Genomic DNA, 13,448 nt, shown 5'->3' with positions numbered 1-13,448 from the left:
CAGGCTTGGTGACCCTAATCGGAATTAGCTGACTGGGTGAAAGGTGTATGCCCAAGAACTGGCGGGTGGGGTAGGAGAGCCAAGATTTGAGCTGGTAGATGCCTAGAGTCGACACCATCCCTTGTGAGGCAGTGTGGACCACTGCTGGTTGAGTCCAGAAGGCCCTAGGGAGAGTGTGCCATGGGGCTCAGTCTAGTTATGCTGCTTCCTGCTTTCTCTCGAGAAGCAGACACAACCAAGAGAGGAGAGGTCAACACAGGATGGTGTCGGAGCACGTGCTATGGAAGACCAGCCCAGGGCTTCTGAAGGTTAGCTTGCTGGTTGCCAAAAACATAGTGATCTCTATTGTAGGATTGTTTTGTTTTTTTTTTTAAATTGGGATCTCTATCAATATGAATCATTTGCTGAACAGCTCGGGTCCAGAAAGCATGGAGACTGATGCCCCTGGGTTTACTTATGGGAGGTGCCTCTGACTCACTCAGAGAATTAGGGGATCTTTTGTACCTCAGTTTCTCCTACCCATGAAAACAGGACGAAACTTGCCTGCTGCAGATCACAGGCTGTGGGAAACTTAAAGAGGATACGTGATATTTATATACTCTTAATACCCTTGAGGGAGGTAGGATTTTGACCTGGTGAACATTTCCTATAGGAGAGCTACGTTGTGGTCTGAAAAATCTTTCTTAATAAGTGAAGCCCCTCTCCTTGTTTGTGCCAATATCTCGTCCCTTCCTACTTTCCTTGTAATCATTCCCGCATAGTAATGAACCCCATATGATGATATTGGTAACTAATAATAAAAGCTGTTATTTACCGGGCAACTCCTATGTGTCAGTTCTCAGCAGGATATTACATGATCTTGAATTCTTAAAACAGATATGAAAGAGAGGTATTGTTAGTCTCCCTTTACACTTGTGGAAACTGAGGCTCAGAGTGGTTAGTGGAAAGGGTAGAGGGGACCCACTAATAAGTAGTAGAGCCAGGATTGCAACTCAGGCCCAACTGGTGCCAAAGCCATGTCCCACTACGCCCCACAAGCTCTTGGCCCCTCTTCTCAGATTTCTGAGGGCAAATGAGTGGAATCAGCCCAGAGAAAGCAGCTCGCGGCAGAAAAGGTGACTGCACAGTGCTCGGTACTAAACACAATGCTGGCAGTGCCAACACTCAACCCAGTGATGTGTGCTTAGGCTGGCTGTGGTGGGCACAACATAGTACCCTCCTTCCTTTTCTTGGCCTTTGGTTGAAATGCCATCTGAGACCAAACACAGCCTTTTTTGTATAGAAGCCTGCACATTCATAGTTGGCAGCTGTGTGGAGGATGACAGAGCTCAGAAAAGGAAAGAATCTGTCTGGGGCAGACTCGGCTCACACTCAGGGCCCTCTCCCCTCTTGGACTAGGGATGCAGCAAGTCCCCTATCTCCTACCTGACCCCATGTGCAGGTGTAGAGCCAGGTGGTTTCCCTGGGCACGGGGCATCGGGCCTCTGTCCTGCTGCTTCCAGAAGGCCCAGTTTTCTGGCAACATGGATTACCTGGAAGCTGTTAACTTTGCCCTAGTTCATTTTATTGCCTGTATGCTTATCTTTTCGGTGATGCTTTCAGACAACGGGTGTGGTGGCTGATGAGTTGAAACCTGTCTTAAATATGCACTGAAGCCGGCTTTGGGAGTGTTGTTACTGCTTCGTGACAGCAGCTTGCGACAGAGTTTCCATGGCTCTCGGCGCAGCCAGGCCTGCCTTGTCGTACATCTGCTCCCGAACAGGGTTTGCCATTCCGAAGTGCAAGCATTTGCCTTTGGCACACGGTGCCCCGACACAATCATTCCAGTGTTCTGTGTCCTCTAAATGTCATTGTCAAGGAATCAGTATGGATTTGGGTTGTTTTTTCAGAGGCCAGGCTGTCACTAACCCCTTTAGGGGCATCCTAGCCTTTGATACCTGGAGAGTAGCTTCTTGTCTTATTGATGGATTGCCAGGACCAGAATTTCCCAGGGCCTCTCATTAGCTCTTCAGAGGAGATTTTGGATACAGCATCCGGAATACTTGTGAAATGTCCGTATTATGTAATCCCAGTCAATACTGTATATGTAAGACATTTTTTTCTTCTTCCCATTTGTGGTAATCACCCTCTTGATGCTTAGTTATTTAGGGAAGGATGCATAGTAAGGCAGCAGTTTAAGAGCCAGTTCTTATACATGGTAACATTTGATTTCTCCAACTTTCTATAAGCTTCTCAGAAAATGATGTATTCCAAATAGCATATTTTTTCCTAGCATCTAAAATTTACCTCTTGAACTAAAAAAATTCAAGATTTTTAACTTTTGTAAGATAGTCCTGGTTTCTTATATATTACATATTTAAGGTAATATAATTTTTATTTTAATGACATGCAGCAGTCGATATCAGAGAGTATACAATACTGCTGTAGCTCAGTGATACTCCCTCAAAGCAGCTGAGATTCATGGGGTTGGCCCTTTGTCCCCCACATAGCCGTATTGCTGTGTGCTGTTATTTCCCTGGACCTTTAGTTTTGTTCCCCGGACTCTCCGCTTTTGTTCTTCCTGGCTTTGCCATGTTCTGCTTCTTCTAGTCCACAGCCTTATTTCTCTCAGAGTAGGCTATGGACTTGGAAATGTCTTCTTTTTCCTGGAGAAAAAGAAGCACATGGGTTTTGTGACTGCAGCCCTGGGGCTCAGGGGGCCTCTTCGTTTATTCCAGAATTCAGGGCTCCGCTGTAGACGGTGGGGGGTGTAGGAAGTCAGAGCCTCCAGTTCTCCAGGGTGTTACTGGCACTGACACGGAGCAGAGCCGCCCTTTGGGGAAATGCACATCAGCCTGTATGAGGACATTGCAGGCTATGGAGTCATTACATGTGTGAAAAGGCCAGTGTCCTCTATGTCCTGTCCTCCCTTTAACAGAAGCCACTGCTCTGATTTCTATTTTACTAAGTCGCTGAAGGTTAGCGGAGCAACCTCAGCTTTCCTTCCTCAGTCTCCAGCGGGAAATTGACCCATTTTGTCTGATGGGCTGCTCCTTGGATGGGTAGGAGCTGCCAGCACAATGCCAAAGCAAAGGCCTGGCCACCCAACTTCTGAGCGCTGTGAGGATGCTCCGGTAACCTTCATCACGCGTGTGATTTCTTTGTTAATGCCCATCTTCCCCATGAGACTGTGAGCTCTGAGCTCTGACAAGTAGGGGACCGTGTCTCTTCTCCCTGTGGCCCCAGCCCCCGCAAAGCATCTGACACACAGTGGACACTCAGAGCATAGCCGCCGGGTTAAGTTTGTGAGGGCCCCTCACTGACTCTCATCTGAACAGCCCTGTGAGAATTTTCAGGGGACAGAGCGATATTTCAGATGTGGTGTTGGCGGTTTTTAGGATGGCAGAGTTCGTGCTCTCCCTACAGGGCTTGTGGGAAGTCTGTGCCATCTTCCTGGTTTTTGTTCTGGGGTTGCAGTCCCGTCACTAAATGTCTACCCTGTGCTCAGCACTCTCCTCACCACTTCGCGCGTGCCAAGAACAGTTTATATTCTAGATAGGGGGGCAGTGGCATCCCCACAGGTGGAGCATGGTAAGGGCTCATAAGGCTTCTGGGATTCAGAGGACAGAGAGACGGATGGAGACAGAGGTAAGACTAGGACTCCCACAGTTGAGTCTTGGGTGGCCCGGCGTCTTACCTCTGCCGGTCTTTGTGGGGTCATTAATTGTACAGTATTCCACACTGCTTTCTTGTGTATACTGACACTTCTCCATCCTGGTCCTCTCTGGAGAGACAGCTACAGGCTGGACCAAATAGGTACCGGGCATCTTCCTGCCTTGATTGCTTCTTTCCCAGTCTCATTTTGCCATGTTATCGTTTACCTCTTCCAGCCCTAATGTTCCAGCTTTCTTTACAAGTCCTTTCCCGCCATCTGACTTCGCAGGCCTCCAACCTCCCTTTCCCTCCTCCATGAGGAGTTTGGACTTCCAGGAATGACCCTGGTGGAGAATCAGGACTCAAAGGCATTATAGTTGTGCCTTAATTGTTTCCCCAAACTTGATGGGTACAGAACACAAAGATCACGTAAAGAAGAACCAACTGTGGCGCTTGCCCTCAGGACCACATTGTGATGGAGTGGTTGAAGAAATGGACACATACAAACATGATACAGAGGAGTGAACAGAGTTGGGGTGATGGATAAGGAGAGAAAGTGTTGAGTGTGAGCTGAGGATGGGATTGGCCAACCTTAGTGGATCTCAAGGGGAAGAGTAGTGTTGAGACCTAGTAGAAGTCAATTAAAGTGATCGATGATGTTTGTTTCTTTCTGTGGTATAAATGCTCTCCATAAAGCTGATGAAGAGATGAGCACTGAACCTTCTTCATTCATCCTGACCAGATAAGATCATTCGTTTCCTAGATAATTTTCTTACTTGTTTATACTGAAACGTTTCCACCCTGGTCTTTTCTAGCCAGCAGAGAGGTAAATGCTAATGGAATGAGGGAATTAAACTTAGCCGGGTTCAAGTAAACTAAGCTGTCCAAGGGGGGTTGGTACCAGGACCACTGCTCAGGACTCTGATTCCATAAAGCTGGTTTCATAGCAAATGGGGTGCAGAATCCCTGAAGATCAGTGATGGCAGGATTATACAGATAACTACGTACAACCTTGCTGCTCTCCCACGTGAGAAATCTGAGGTCCAGAGAAGATAAGCTCTTGATCAAATTCAGAGTTGCAGAACCAGAAAAAGAATCCAGGTCCTTCAAAAGCTAGGTGAGGGTGTCAGCTCTTCTGTAGTGTGGGCTTGAAATACAACATTCTCCAGCTGGACAGGACTAAAGCACTTGACTCTAGAAGCCCCTGTATACAGTATAACATAAAGCCATGCATTAAGCTCTAATCATTAATAATGCTTTGATGTGGATGGTGATAGCTTTCTCTTAAATCAACCAGGCCACTAGGAGAGGATTTAAGACTAACTTGCTCCCATCCCTGCTACTGGTAAAAAAAACAAAAAAACCCCAAAAAACCCCTCCCCTTCTTTCCTCCTCCTGCTCTGCCCTAAATCATGTGGCCTCCTTGGTCAGGGCAGCAACTTCTAATAATCAGCCTAGAAGAATGCCATGTTAGCTTTCCTGTTTGGGCCATGGCAGGATTTCCTATAGACAGGGCAGAGCTTTGGGCCCTTCCAGTGTTTTTCTAGTTGGCATTTCTGTGACGGCAGTGAAACTGAAGATGTTTCAGAATAAATCTCACAATCTGTCATTCCCTCTTCACACCTAGGAGATCAGGAGGAGGAAAAGCTATGTAACACTCCTTCCATCAGCTAATGGGGTCATTGATGACCACCAACATGATAAATGCCCTTAGAAAAACCGACACTAAGAAAATGTGTTTTCTGTTTTTAAAAACTCCGTTCTAGAGTTTTATTAAGTGGCATGCGTTATCTGGTAATTTAAAAAACTCTTGAGGTTCAATTGTTCTTCTGTGGGCAACATGTGTCATGTGCCTTAGCGCCAGCTGGGTGAAAAGTGAGAAGTTGTGATCACATCTCACCACTGAACACAGACCCACTGCCTGGCTAAGTCTTTTTCCTTTCCTTCCATATCTTATCACAGAATTATGGGCTCTTCAAGCTGGTCAGTTAAAGACCGTAAACACACAGCTCTGATCGTCTTTCTTCCCTACTCAAAACAGTGCTGAGTGACTATAGCAGTGGTTCCCAAAGAGTGGTCCCTAGACCAGCAGCCTTGGCACCACCTGGGGGCTTGCTGGAAATCAAATTCTCGGACCCCACCCAGACCCACTGAATCAAACTCTGCAGGAGGGGCACCACAAGCCCTGCGGGTGATTTTGACAAGCACATTTGACCAGCGCTGGACTATAGCATTAAGTATTCTCTAGAGTTTACCATTGAGGGACTTCACAGCATCACCCCAGGCCACCTGTTCAGCCTCCCAGTGCCTGTCTGTGCACTCGGTCCTCTGGTATGCGGAAGAGGCCCTTCATTTTCATGCCTTCTGCCTTTGTTCAGATGCCTCCTCTACCTGGAATGCTCTCCCCTACCTTCCATTGTGTGTCTGTCCAATTCTCCACCTGGTACAGCATTTGCCTGCTGTAAATGCTGGCAAGCACGTTTCTGATGATGGATGTTTTAGTTTAAGAAGCAGCGAGGGCGATCTCCAGTTACTCTGAGGTCTTATTGATCACCCTAATAACCCCAGCAGCACCAAAGGGCTTCTCCAGGTGATCATTTGCAAGCATCCTCTAATGAGCACATAGGTTAACTAACATTTGCACACTGTTTTCCTTCTGGGAGGCTGCAAAGGCAAGTGTTGTGACAGAAGAGGGGATGATTCAGTCCAGACCTGATGGGAAAACAGGATATAAAATCCAGTAGCACTGACGGGAGCAATGAACAATAATGGCAACCTATATTTAAATGGCATAAGCCTTGATAATTAGCACTTGGCAGTATCTAGCCTCCCAAGCTGAATGCATCCTCAGGATGTGAAACTCACTCTAACAATTTAAGCACTGGAAAATGCTGGTAGGCTTGTAGAAAGTATACACTGTAAGCACATGATGTTCTGAGCAATGTGTTCCCTTCTGCCATGTTCCATGTGCCAAAATGACCACCTTCATTATGAGAACCACGAACAAATTTTAACTAATAGTCCTCAACTCTCAGCTAGTGTCCACAGGGCATTGATCAAAATGGCGTCTACCAAACTGGTCCCTACCATCTTTGAGATGTCACTCAGATCTGTAGCAATGTGCATTTGCGGGGCAACCAGGCAACTTCTCAGTACAAATGGATGATAATGACTAACATGTCTTCCTTCCTCTGCAGGCTTTTGGGAAGATTAATTGGATCATGGGTCCCCTGTAAATGGCAAAGTTTAATGTAAATATCAGTTAATATTATTTTGATCATCCACTCCCTGGCTGCCTCCTCCAAAGCCAGAGCCTTCAGTTTTGCTTGACAAATGGAGAAATCCTTCTTCTTATAGGTAAACCATGAATATTGGCTAGTCCTGGATTGTGACCATAGGTGACGGGGGGTTGGTTGGAAATAAGCACTAGCTTATCTTCAGTGAGTGAGATGTTGGCATTAGAATGTGGAAGGAGTTAGACAGAGCACCTTTGGTTCAAAGCACTCGTTTTCTCAGTGTGGTCCTTGGGCTGGTGTCTGTTCACAGAACTGTGGGCTCTTCGAATTGGAGGGTGCCATGGAGGTGAGCTAGTCTAACCTTTCACAATTTTCTTTTCTCCTTCTTTTTTTTTTTTTTTTTAAAGATTTTATTTATTTATTTGACAGAGAGCCAGCGAGAGAGGGAACTCAAGCAGGGGGAGTGGGAGAGGAAGAAGCAGGCTCGCAGAGGAGGATGGAGCCTAATGTGGGGCTTGATCTCAGGACTCTGGGATCACACCCTGCGCTGAAGGCAGACGCTTAACGACTGAGCCACCCAGGAACCCCATAACCTTTCACACTTTACAAAAGCCCATGCCACAGTATTCCCAGCAGACGTTATCTAGCTCTTGCTTGGACATCTCCAGACCTGGATGGGCTCATCATCTCAAAAGCTCATTGCGTTGTTAGATATTTGTAGTTGTTGGAATATTCTTTCAACTTTTGAGCCAAAATCTGCTTCCGTTTTACTTCCAGCTACTGGTCTTCATTCTCAGTTCTGGAAGAACACACAGAAGGCTGCCCTTCTTGATATGGCAGAGCTTCCTGAAAACATAGCACACAGCCAACATGCTTCCATCAGAGTTTCTCTTCTCTGAACTAAGCATCCCCTGGTCTTGTAACTGTTTTTTGTCGATGTGGTTTCCAGAACCACCTCACAATTTTGGTTTTCTCCTTTGGATGAGGAGCATGGACGTTTATCATGTGATTATTGGAGCAATAATAAATTGGCAGGGAACAACTAGGTCTTCCACGGTCTTAGAATAAGGCAGACTTTGCTCTGAATAGTGCCCCCTCCTCCACACACCCTTACTGCAGCACACAACTATAAAAATTCAAAAAGGAACCCAATGATAACTGACTCTCCAAGGAACACACACAGTGGCATCAGGCTCTGGGGGCAGGCTGATACCATAGGTCCTCCGAAGTGAATTCATTTAGCATAGTTCCTGCTGATCATCTCTGTATCTACAGTGATAGACCTTCCTCCTGGTAATTGTATAGGAATGTTTAAGCAACAGACAGTATGGAAGTGCACAGAGAGGCAGATCTCAGTTCACGTATGGCTCTGCCAGCTCAGCAGGGCATCTCTGAGTCTTTGTTTTCTCATGTGTAGGATGGGGATCATTCCTGATGTGAGGATGTGATGTGATTCCAGAAGTTGACGTGAGGGCTAAATGCCATGATATTTTCAAAGCAGAGTCTGACTCACAGTAGGTGCTTATGAGTGCCCTCTGATGTTCTTAGTACAGGGACTTTTTGTTGGGTTTTGGCCCCTCTTCCTCTAAAGCAGTTCAGGTAAAGGTGTTTGAGACATTCTGGTGTGGTGATGAGAGTGCTGAGGAATCTAAGGCAGGGGGTGCAAGAGTGTTCTTGTCAAGGGCCACATGTAATTCCTTTACATTTAAATAGCCGTGTGGCTGGTGACTAGCTTATTAAACATCATAACCTTGGCGCATGTGGATTAGGATTATGGCAAATAAGGTTAAGCCCAGTTTGTAGATTGAGTGAAAGACTATTGGCGGTAGGACATGTTTCAAGTTTAGCAGAGGGAATATCAAGAACGAAAATGTGGAAAGTACCAAGATGACCCACAGCTGACACCCTCGTGTAGAGGAGTCAGGGCTTTCGGCTTTGTGGGTCATACAGTCTCGGTCACGACTACTCAGCTCTGCTGTGGGAGTGTGAGAGCTGCCATAGACGATGCGTATGCATGTGGCTGTGTTGCAGTAAAGCTTTATGTATTTACAAAAAGAAGCAGCAGGCTGGATTTGACCTGTTCGCCGTCGTTAGTCAACCCTGGGTCTAAAGTCTTCTCTCCTCTTTCTTTTCCTTTCCTTGTCTTTCCTCATCTTGTCTCTTTCTTTCTTTCTTGTGGTAAGGACACTTAACATGAGATCTACCCTGCTAACACATGCTGAAGGGCATCATGTGCAGAATTGTTAACTATCGTCACAGTGTTGTACAGCAGATCTCTAGAACTTACTCAACTGGCATAACTGAATTTTTGTAGCCATCAAACAGCGACTACCTGTTTCACCTCCTCCCAGCCCCTGGCAACCACCATTCTACTCTCTGCTTCTGTGAGTTTGGCCATTTTAGGTACCTCATGTAAGTAGAATCGTGCAATATTAGCCTTTCTGTGACTGGTTAATTTCACTTAGCATCATGTCCTCGGGCTTACCCGTGTTGTCGCACGTGGCGGGATTTCCTTCTTTTTTTAAAGCTGAGAAATACTCCACGGTATGTATATACCACATTTACTTTATCCCGTCATCCACTGATGAACATTTGAACATTTGGATTTGTTTCCACAACTTGGCTATTATGAATAATGTGGCAGCGAACACGGGGGTACAAATACCTTTTTGAGATCCTGATTTCAATGCTTTTGGATAACTAGAAGTGGGATTGCTGGATCCTATGGTAATTCAGTTTTCAGAGGAACTTCCATACTGTTTTCCATAGCAGCTATAACATTTTACATTCAATGTACAAGAATTTCAACTTCTCTACATCCTTGCAAACATTTATTCTTTCCGTTTTGATATTAGCCGTTCTAACAACTGTGAGGTGGTTAGAGCCTTATTTTCTTTTTTTTTTTTTATTAATAATGATTTTTTATTATATTATGTTAGTCACCATACAGTACATCCCCGGTTTTCGATGTATAGAGCCTTATTTTCTAATCTCAGCCCTGCAGACCTGTTTCTGTTGCATTTATCTTTCCAGGAGCATCTCTCTCCTACCCGGAGGGGCTCCAGGATCCTCTCAGGGCTCACTGGGCATGCAGCCCCAAAATGTATGTGGAGATTTGCTTCAAATTGTTGTAGCTCCTGGAGGGGCAGGAAACTCCATCTACTATCCTGGAAAGAGAATATGTATGAAACCTTTAGAGTGGATATACTGGTGGTTTCATTATCACTGGGGACAAAGTACTTATGTCCTGTGTTTTCATTTAAACCCTCTGTTAGGTGTGCAGAGTATCCTGATGTATGCCTCATGACATTCTGTACTCTGGCTTTGTCACATTACTGGTGTGATAGTTTAATATCTCCCTTTCCCCCTCTCTGTGAAGGCAGGGCCATGTTGGGATTGCTGTCCATGGCTATATCCCTAGCATCTACCGGAGTGACCGACACGAGGTACACACTCAACAAATACCTACTCAAGTTCAGCCTCTCATCAAAAGAATTTCTTCAGACAACAGTTGCTAGACTTTGTCATCCTAACACGGTGGGGAAAAGCTCGTGGACTCCAGGCCTGAAAAATAAGACGTATATTATAGGCATGGTCTTGATCTCTGGGCTCAGAAGTTTTCTTGGTAACTCTCACTAACACAACTTCTGTTTACCCAATTGGCAGCATTTTTGGAGGGAGGTCACATTAATAACTGAAGGAACGGTTCCTTTGAAACTTGATAATTCATTCAATATTTTCTTGGAGAAAGGAACTTTTAGAATTTTTGTATGTAGTGTGCCTTTTTCTGGTCCTTAAATTGAATATTGTTACCTAAGTTTTGGAAGGCTTTTCCTTCTGTAAATATTAACCGCAACAGAAGAAACATAAATGCTGAATCCTGTGTTCACAAAGCAGTCATGGAAGGGCAAGCTTTTGAGCTGTCCCAGGGTGGACAGAGCTGGCTGACCTCCACGAGACAGGCAGCGACGTGCTGGGCAGGCAGGCTGCTGCCTTGCTCACCCCTAGGAGGATACAAAGTTCTGGGCTATCCATAGGTTACCCAGCAGGGGTAAGTGAGTTGAGAGGAAGAGGGTGGGTGAGTGGGGAGAGAGATTGATGACCTGGCTCTTTCCTGTAACTTTGTCATTCCAGCCACCTAGTGACCTCAGTCTCAGTGGAGGGCAGATTCCAGGCTGCTGCCCCTTCTTCCCTACTGCAGCCACACTGAAGGTCCATTCAGTTACTGTGGCCTTTGCTACCATAATTTGACTAAATAACTCCAGTCCCTACTTTGTCCCATGAATTCTTATAAGTTTGAATAGGAGCTCAGGGTGGTTTCCTCCTCTTCTCCCTTCCCCTTTTTTTTGGGTACCATAGTGGTTGGATAGTGGCCCCTCCAAAAGATATGTTCAAATCCTAACCCTCGGAACCTGCAAAAGTGACCTTATTTAGAAGAAAGATCTCTGCCGATGTAATGTAAGGACTTTGAGATGGGATCATCCTGGACTTGGAGTGGGCCCTGCGTCCAATGACAAGTGTCGTTAAAAGAAGAGGCGAGGACACACAGACACAAAGGAAAAGGTTATGAAGTTGGGGGTAGGAATTATAGTGATATAGTCACAAGCCATAGAATGACAAAGGTTGCCTGTAGTGAACACATGGAATAGATTCTCTGTCAGAACCTCCAGAAGAGGGGTGCCTGGGTGGCACAGCGGTTAAAGCGTCTGCCTTCGGCTCAGGGCGTGATCCCGGCATCATGGGATCGAGCCCCACATCAGGCTCCTCCACTATGAGCCTGCTTCTTCCTCTCCCACTCCCCCTGCTTGTGTTCCCTCTCTCGCTGGCTGTCTCTATCTCTGTCGAATAAATAAATAAAATCTTTAAAAAAAAAAAAAAGAGTTTAGAACCTCCAGAAGAAACCAACCCTGCCAACACCTTGATTTTGGACTTCTGGCCTCCCCAAGTGTGCACAGACAAATGTCTCTTGTTTTTGTTGTTGTTTGTTATTTTTATTTTTATTTTTTTTTTTGAGGGAGAGAGAGAGAGGCAGAGAGAGAATCCCAAGCAGGCTCCATGCTCAGCCTGTGAGCCCGACGTGGGGCTCAGTCTCACAACCCTGAGATCATGACCTGAGCGCTAAGCAAGAGTCAGGTGCTTAACTCACTGAGCCAGCCGGGAGCCCCCAAATGCCTCTGATTTGAAGCCACCTGGTTGTGGGAGCTTGTCGCGGCAGTCCTAGTAAACTAATGCAAGTGGTGATGCGAGTGCGGTTTGGGAAGGACTTAAGACCTGAGCATTCCAACCGCATATTGTTATGTTTCCAACAGTATTGTCTAGGCTGATGCACCAGGGCTTGGAAGAGACCAGGAAAACAGTGCTGGGTCACATGCTATTAACCACCAGCCCTGGGGTTCTCCTCCCCTAAAGCCAGGGGCTGCCTGTGGCAGATAATGCTTCTTTTCTCTTTATCAGCTGGGAAAATGAGAGAATAACCATATAGCTTAGTGACCACCTAGCTGACTGGGTGTGGTGGAAAGCGCAGTCTGCTCACAGGACTTTCCTATCTCTTTCCTATCTCCGTTCCTTGTTTGCTTCTTAGCATAATATAAGCTAGAAAAGAACAGTGCCACAATCCATCTTCTAAATAATGGAATCTTCCCTACAGGGACAAAGTAAAGCAATCTTCAAAATTAGAGAAAAGTAACCTTCCCACTCTCACTACTCTCTTTGATCCTTCCCTCTGCCAGGCACCAGCCTTTGCACCTGATGCCAGCAATGTGGCCAGAAGCATAAACTGGAGGAAGCAGAGCATGAGGACCAGGCACGTGCAGGCAAGATACTCTGGGGTACCACTTAGGGGCCAAGGCGGGAGATGGTTCACTTTGGCTCTTTTGGTTTCTATCATTTAAAAATACTATAAGTTCATTTTGGTGTTAATGTGCGAGGATTTTCATTTGGCCTATGGCTGGAATCCCCCCTCCTCCAATTGTCTCATTCAGCAATAGAGAGGTTTTTGGCAGTCACTAAATGGTCCAGGCTGTAGCCTCAATGAAGACATTTCTGTTAATACGTGTATGCCACTTAAAGTTGCTTTCCTGTCCTTCATTTCACACGAGCCTTCCAGTAGCCCGTGAGGATGGTAGAGCAAGGATTATTACTCTATTTTATTTTATTTAAGATTTGTTGATTTTATTTATTTTAGAGAGCGTGGGGGAGAGAGCATGAGTGGGGGAGGGGCAGAGGGAGAGGGAGAGACTCTCAAGCCGACTCTGCTGCGTGTGGAGCACAAGCATGACCTTGAGATCCCGACCTGAGCTGAAACCAACAGTTGGCCGCTTTACTGGCTGAGCCAGCCAGGCGCCCCTCCCCTATTTTAAAGTGATAAAGCATGAGTTTCGTGAGGCTGAAAGGGTTCTCATGGAGAGCAGGGACATAGGGGATTCCAAGTTTGAGGAGGAGTGCAGGATGGCGGATGAGCGTGAGGGAATCTGGAAGAGTGGCTAGAGGACAGGCATGTGGGGTGAGGGACAGCTGGGGGGCTCGGTCACTTGAAGAGGTTCCTGGCATGGAGTAGGCGATCGGGAAGACAGAGAAACC

General features: G+C 46.1%; 1 long non-coding RNA gene across 2 annotated transcripts in view; it reads left to right on the top strand.

Moving 5' to 3' along the window:
- The window catches only part of LOC123785934 (uncharacterized), a 31,774-nt gene extending 18,870 nt beyond the window's left edge, over positions 1-12,904 (top strand). Inside the window, exons 2-3 of one of the 2 annotated variants that reach the window (XR_006777823.2) lie at positions 6,831-6,990; positions 12,599-12,904. This is a non-coding gene — a long non-coding RNA (uncharacterized LOC123785934). The remainder of the gene's footprint in view (positions 1-6,830; positions 6,991-12,598) is intronic. The other variant, XR_015725188.1, reaches the window with a different exon arrangement.
- Positions 12,905-13,448: the final 544 nt, after the last annotated feature.

Source organism: Ursus americanus, chromosome 7 (genome assembly GCF_024610735.1).
Source record: "Ursus americanus isolate L20-20 chromosome 7, mUrsAme1.1.p, whole genome shotgun sequence".
In the NCBI taxonomy this organism is placed as follows: domain Eukaryota; kingdom Metazoa; phylum Chordata; class Mammalia; order Carnivora; family Ursidae; genus Ursus; species Ursus americanus.
The sequence above is the reverse complement of the archived record's forward strand: the minus strand, read 5'-3'. Positions and strand labels throughout refer to the sequence as shown.